This window comes from Dipteris shenzhenensis, chromosome 24 (assembly GCF_047967505.1).
Source record: "Dipteris shenzhenensis isolate YYH24624 ecotype China chromosome 24, Dip_SZ_1.0, whole genome shotgun sequence".
NCBI lineage: Eukaryota > Viridiplantae > Streptophyta > Polypodiopsida > Gleicheniales > Dipteridaceae > Dipteris > Dipteris shenzhenensis.
The window spans coordinates 44,317,770-44,324,835 of NC_141619.1; the positions used below are offsets into that span (position 1 = coordinate 44,317,770).

At 43.4% G+C, this 7,066-nt stretch overlaps 1 non-coding gene across 1 annotated transcript; it reads right to left on the reverse strand.

The window, feature by feature from the left end:
• Nucleotides 1-4,331: 4,331 nt before the first annotated feature.
• On the reverse strand, nt 4,332-4,413 carry TRNAS-AGA (transfer RNA serine (anticodon AGA)). Its single transcript has one exon. It is a non-coding gene; the product is annotated as a tRNA-Ser (tRNA).
• Nucleotides 4,414-7,066: the final 2,653 nt, after the last annotated feature.

Here is a 7,066-nt window from a genome sequence, read left to right on the forward strand (position 1 = left end):
AGGCATCCCAGAAGAAGAAGAAGAAGCGTTGACCGAAGAAGAAGCCATGCGGCCAGGCCCAAAAGTGATCTCAAACGCAGGTGGAACTGCCGCAGGGACCATCGATCATGTTGTACGGCTCGGGTTCTATGTTCCTGTGTGGGCAGGCTCTTCGCCATCGATGGTCAGCGGCTCAGTTTTGGGCTGCTTTTGCAAAATAACTGTCATTCGTTAGGATGGGTTTCGAGGCGAATCCTGCAAAAGTTGGGAACGAAGAGAATGCGAGACGGACTGCGTTACTCATACAAATGCGAACTTGCCTGGAGAAGGATCATCTTGGAGAGGATGATCTGCGTTTCATGCTGAATAAGGAACTGGAAATCGCATGATCTGGTGGCGTGCAGCCCCTTTGTGAGATGGTTTTTTCCAACAGACGATAACAACCCATCCGCTTCTGCGCAGAAATCGTGCTGTCTTCCACGACTATAGTGACTCGCAGCATGTGCTCCACCAAACATGCCCTTTTTCAAGGAGCTCGGGCCTCCCGTCAAAGGGTGGGGTCGCTTGTAACAGGATCTGAGCCATAGGATCACAATTTTTGAGTAATGAAATCTCCAAACTGCCCGAAATCCACTGCCCGGATTTGTGCCATGAAAGGGTGGGCTCGCGGGCTGCCCGCCCGTTCGCCATTTTACGAGGGGAAAAGACGTCCCACTTTTCGGCCATCAAGGGAAGCGCGAAGGGTTGTTGGCCCTGTGTCTGCTCCACCGGTTTTTGGGATGCAAATTTTGCGCTTTAGGGTGCTTTGATCGGGCAGGACTGGCGACCTTGATGGACTTGGGTTATTCTAACTCCGTGAGAGGTACCTAAAGAGAGCACTGCTAGCTCCCTTCAACATGAGGAATTATGGTGACCTTAGGAATTTCAAGGAATCTTTTTTATTGAAGGAGCCCAAAATTGAGAATCTTAAACATATTAGAGTTGCTACATAGAGACGTTCCCACAAGTTGCTCTTGATGGTCAGCGAACATTCAACCATTTCGTTCTTGTTGCATCACGAGAATGTCATCTAACCTACTACCTTAGCAAGGTGAGGTGCCTTTTATTTGCAATGCCTCTAAAGGTGCGAGGAGAACACTAGCCCTTGGAATTCTTGCTAGTTGACACATGGCATGCATGCTTTCCATGCAACTGCATGTCTATTTGTAGTTAACCGATCGTCTTTATAGCTTGCACTAGTGCCCAATTGACTAATTCTCTTGTTGGCCTGCCCCAAATGGCATAGGGCTTAGTAATCGTTTGGGCTTGAAAGAAAAAAATCAAATATTAGTTATTTTTTGGGCATGCGTTGATTGGAGCAGCATGTGACTATTCTATTTCTATCCCTTGAAATCCACCATCTTTTTCTCCCCCCCTTCTCTCTCTCTCTCTCTCTCTCTCTCTCTCTGCTTTCAATTCGCCCCCTTTTTTGCACACCATCTCGGGCAGGCCACACGAATGAAATTCATCTTGTTTGTTGCTAATGGCCAATCGACTCCTTCTCTTGTTTATTGCTACTCACATTTGTGTTCGATTAGCTTCTTCTCTAGTTGTTGCTAGTGGTCGACCCTCTCCTTCTCTTGTTTGTTATTAGTGGTCGATCAACCCCTTCTCTATTTGACAGTAGAAGGTTTCATAGTAGAAGTCACCTTTTGATGAGGTATGCATTTATTTCTTCTTCACCTTGTTCTCAATTGAGATGAAGAATGTTCTTACATTTTTCTTCACCTCCTTCTTAATTTTGCAAAGGTGGGTGTGAAGAGTTATTCTTACACAGATCTTATGGTGATGAAGATATTTGAATTTTGTGTGTATATCACGATGAGTAAGCGTATGAGCCTCTACGCCATAATATTCCAACCAAGATGGTGTAGATGATGATCAAAATTGCCAGAGGCATGGGCAAACCACTTCTGAAAATCATGTGTTGCAATTTCAAAAAATTTATCCGCGTAGAAAGTGTGCTCTTAAAACCCTTACTATGACTACAAGGACATTCCGTTCAAGAGGCTAGACATATGATAAGATAAGATCCCTTTATTTACAGCTATACATTGGCACCAGGGGCTCTATCTCCTAGTCTATTTCCTTGCTCTGTCTCCTAGTCTATTTCCTCCAGTTCTAACTTTTCCATGATTGTGTTAGGAACGTTGGTAGCGATTTGAAATGAGGCTTTCTACAATACCTAGCAACTTGAGGCATTAACAATACTTTGGGAAATTTCCTCATACATTTTGTGGGCCATAAGGAGCAGTGGGAATATTCGAGCTGGCTTTTAAAAATTGAATGGTTTGTTCAAATTTGACTCCACTTCATTCAATTTTCTTTGGCACAATGAAATGAAGGGTTCCAAAACCTACTTGGATATTTCAAGCTTTTTGCTTATACCATTGGCAGCTCGAGTTTTTTACCTTCATAATAAACATTTGCATCCTCGAATGTGCAATTTTTGTGGATTGGTTTCAATAGGAATCCTTTCACATGTAGTTGATATGGAATTTGTTCCTTTTAGGTGCCAAGAACGCGCTAGGTTGGCATCAAAGTGTTGACACAACATCAGCCTCTGGTGTTGTAATGACATAATATCAACAAGATCCACTGTAAGGCCCTTAAAGGGGCTTCAATGGGTCATATCACAAGTTCATAAAATTTTGCCTCAACTATTACTTTATCTTTTGGCCATGGTGATTTTGTGAAAGGGGCTCTACTTGTAGGCCAATTGAGAACATGCCACAATGTGTTCTAGGTTTTTAATCCAACTGTCACACGCCTTACCTAAAGGGGTGGTTGAATAAGGACTTGGAAGCCTATTATTATGATATTCCTGTCTTTGGAAAATTTAAGCTATGTTACTTCTATGCTAATTGAACATTATCTATAGTTACTGTAAACCACAAGGGAACCAATGGAAAACCTACCATTTAGGCATAGGATTGCGGAGGCATTCCCATATAAGGTGGTTACAATCCTGACAAAGCCAGACCCAGCAATCGCAAGCCTTGTCAGGATCAAAGCCAAACAGTATACAACGCTACCCCATATGGCAACAGTATACAACGCTACCCCATATGGCAAGTATAATCCAAAGCTGTGGACACATTTAAGATCTTCTCGAAAATCTATCTTCCCTTCATGTACCCATTCTGCTCCTGATCAACAACCCAGATGCAAATCATCTTTATTGTCGAGGCCATGGCCTTAGCAATAACTTATTGAGCATGGTTATTGGCCGCCAATCACCAACTTTCATATGGTTTTGCCTTTTGGAAATAGATTGACTAGCCCAGAGTTGGCATCTTCAGATAGAAACCCCCTGCCAATAGTTGCATTGCCTTTTTGGAAATAGCTTGACTAGCCTAGCGTTGCGGATAGAACCCCTTGCCAACAACTACATTAGCCTTTGTTACTAAAATCCCATTTCACCACATTCTAGAAATCTTAAATCGACAATAAGATCCTCAGACCCCAAGGAACTGTCCTTCTTTATCACGATAATGCCAAGGGCTAGCCAACACTACTAATCTTCAACGACCCGCACTTTCACATGATCCAATACCTGCTTAACTTCTCTTGGCAAGTTGCCTAGATGTTACTTAACTCGGACTTAAAAACCTCTACTCTATGTCAAAATTCCGTGACAAGGTTCCCTTAATAATCCTACAGTCTACTGTTTTCCTCACATGCTCTCTTTACATATTGAAAGAAGGACTAAACCCCAAGTGACAACTAGAGTGGTTCTACCTCCTTTACCTCACGGCCACCCCTTCCACCTTGAGGCCTTCCTTCGAGCCCACTTCAATAGCTACACTCCTAGCTCAACTAGTGTTAAAGAGATGGGAATGGACTTCCATCATAAAGATGCACCACAGATCTGCCTTTCTTTCCTATTATTTTCTAGGGTGTATCTTTTCTCAAATAGACATCCGAAACATACTACCCAAACTTTTTTGAGGTCGAACTGTGCAGAACGAATGAATAGAAGGATCTTCCCCACTGCTCCCCAAAAGAAAGATTTTCCCACCAGCTCATTACGAAGGCCTTTGGACGCACAACGGACATACCCACGAATTGCTCAAGCTCCATGATCGATGGCACCCGTCCGGTAAAGAAAAGATAGTTGACGAACTCGGGTTTGACAACCTCCAAAAGAATCCTTATGCTTTTTGTCGTACTGTAACCATCTTTCCCATGCCATGCAAGCTCTTCGCCTAAGCACTCGCTTAACTTCATGATCTGAAGAAGTCACTCTGTGCTGCCTTCTCTCCTAAGGCCTTTAACGATGAAGAAAAACAGAGCGAATTGTTGAAGAAAAGCATGGACGGTAGGATTCGAACCTGCGCGGGCAGAGCCCACATGATTTCTAGTCATGCCCGATAACCACTCCGGCACATCCACTGAGGTTGCCACTGCTATCCATTTCATGATATTTATGACAAATCCAAGTAAAAGAACTCCATCTAGTTTATATGAACTTCAATTATGGGCACGCTTCACTGGAACAGACTTGTATGGAATTCAAAACCCTACTCTACCTTTGGCAATGTTGTGTTTCCAAGAAACTTCTTGCCCATTAAATACCTATGAACCTTTGATTTGCCCTTCTTGCATGTAAAAATGTAATCTTTAAAGAATGTTGTCCTTCCCGTGTAACGAAATTAAGAAATCCTTATCTAGCTTTATTCATAGAGAGAGAGAGAGAGAGAGAGAGTTTATTAAAGTCTTCGAAAGACTGATGGGTCTATGAGACTATATGAAACTTGATACAACAAGCTAAAAGGGTGGACCTACTAAAATGAGCATCATCACCCATGCTAGATAGTCCTAAAAAGCATGAGTGCTACATAGTCATAACAACAACATCATCTATATCAGCATCATCATCATGTCACGTCAAGTCCCACACAAGCCTAGCCTAATACAAGAGATATTGGAGCTCTAGAAGAGAGGTCATGATGGACCCAATGGTTGGCGAGGCTGCAAATCCTATATCTATTAATAAAGTCTAGCGTGGCCTCTTGGCTGTAGCTTTGCATTTGACTAGGGCCACAAACTCATGTATGTTGGGTAGGTTGCATCTCGGGTCTGAATATGGAAGGGATGTCTCCAAGCATGATCTATGCACCTCCCTCTGTCAAGTATGTCGTGTCGTTGGCACTGGATCTCTACCTCACCGACTACTTGAAAAACAAGGGTTTGTGTGATCTGGTTAAAAGAACTCTGCTCTAAGATGAGTCTTCCTATGTGCTTCGCCCCTGTCTCTGAAGCATTGTCGATGCTTAACTGTCTCATGAATGAAGGTGGCTAAGCATCTCTAATCCGGATAAGAAAGGAAGTGGGAGATCAACAATAATAGCAACTCAGATCTCGTAATATACTGGGCATCTGAAGATGAAACGCTCCGTTGACTTGATCACCTGTAGATCACATAAGGCACAAATCTATATCTCTTTGGGTACTCCCTCAGCTCGCCAACTCTCAATACGGAATCAATGTGATGAAACCCAAAACTACCCACCAATAGTGATCCTCAATGAATGGGGGAGATGAATCCAAGTATATCCTTTGGGGTCAATAAAGCCCTCATCGAAAATGTGCAAACAGTAATCTCTATAAACGCCGAGCTTTAGTGGGACTCACTCGGTGCAAACCAGGCCCTAAATGTGTGTAGCTGTAGAAGGTCCTCGCGTATGACCTGGATATCTGAGTGGGAGAAATGACACATCAATGCTATACTAGAAGGGGGGTTAATCTATCCATGTGGAGTCCCAATGTCTCAAACCATCTTCACGTGTGTGGATAATAACATCTCTAATCTCCCTCAGCTGCTAGGGCCATGGCAGAGGATAGTGCTAGCCATGGTAGTCTACGTTGCCCTAAAGTGTATAGTCACCGTATCCTCTGACCCGACATAGATAAGTGATGACGTGAAAAGCTGCATCAAGCTATAGTGGAGACAACCCAAACTTAACTTGAATCATCTACTTCCTTCTTCAAAGCTACTTCTCTTTCCTCTCTTCCTTGTTCAGCCTCTTCTCTTGTATGCTTGGGGATCATTGTGTAAGCCTGGAGATGAGTGTGGGTGCTTGGAGATGAATGTGGATGCCCGGAGAATTCTCTTAATAAGAAAGCAAGACATGCTTGCTGGCCAATTTGGACCGTCAAAGAGAAGAGGGGGTCCTAAAAGTGTGAGTGGAAGCATTGTCTCTCCAACTTGGCGAGCGAGTTATATCCTCTGCTTAGATGAGCTTGCATCGCTGGTCACATCCTAAAAATAGGACTAGAAAAGAGAATCCTAGATAAGTATATGATGAAACAATCTCAACTGAAAGTGAACTGCTCTCGATGCATAGCTACTCGGGATGTGTTGAAGATCATAACCTTGGTTTACCAAGGTTGACATTCAAATAATGTGACTCACAAAATGATGTCTCTAGAGGCCCTCTACAAAGGAGGGCTGCAGTATAACATCATCTGCATACAACAAGAGTTGAATCAAGGAACCAACAAGCAAGCACCTAGCACCCTCTAGTGTCTCAAGGTCCATGCAGAGGCCAAACAAGGTTGTTGAGAGAGGACATCCCTGTTTGACCCCAATAGTACTCATGACCTTCTCTGTCCAACCAGCTCCTATCTGGACTCTACCCAAAACCCTCTCAAAGAGAGCCATAACGGCCCACATGATCTCCTGGTTGTAACCGAACTCTTGTAGATGTCTGAAGAGGTGAACCCCCAATACTATATCAAAGGCTTTGCAAAAATCCACAAAGCAACAATAAACCATGTGTCTCCATGCCCTAGCCTCCCCACCTCCACTATGGGAGCAAAGAGAGTCCTCATGCGGCCACCCTTGCCAGAGCAACACTCTCACCCAGGATCTACAAGGCACTTGAAGACAAACCCTACAGATTGACAACTCGGTGTGTTTTCATGCATGGGTATTTCTTTATACGTCTACATTCTTTAGAGCTAAGGAGGAGAGATTGTCCTTTATAAGGTTGCAAAGCATTGGAGACTAGTAAAAATATCAAAGCAAATGCCGATTCAAGAT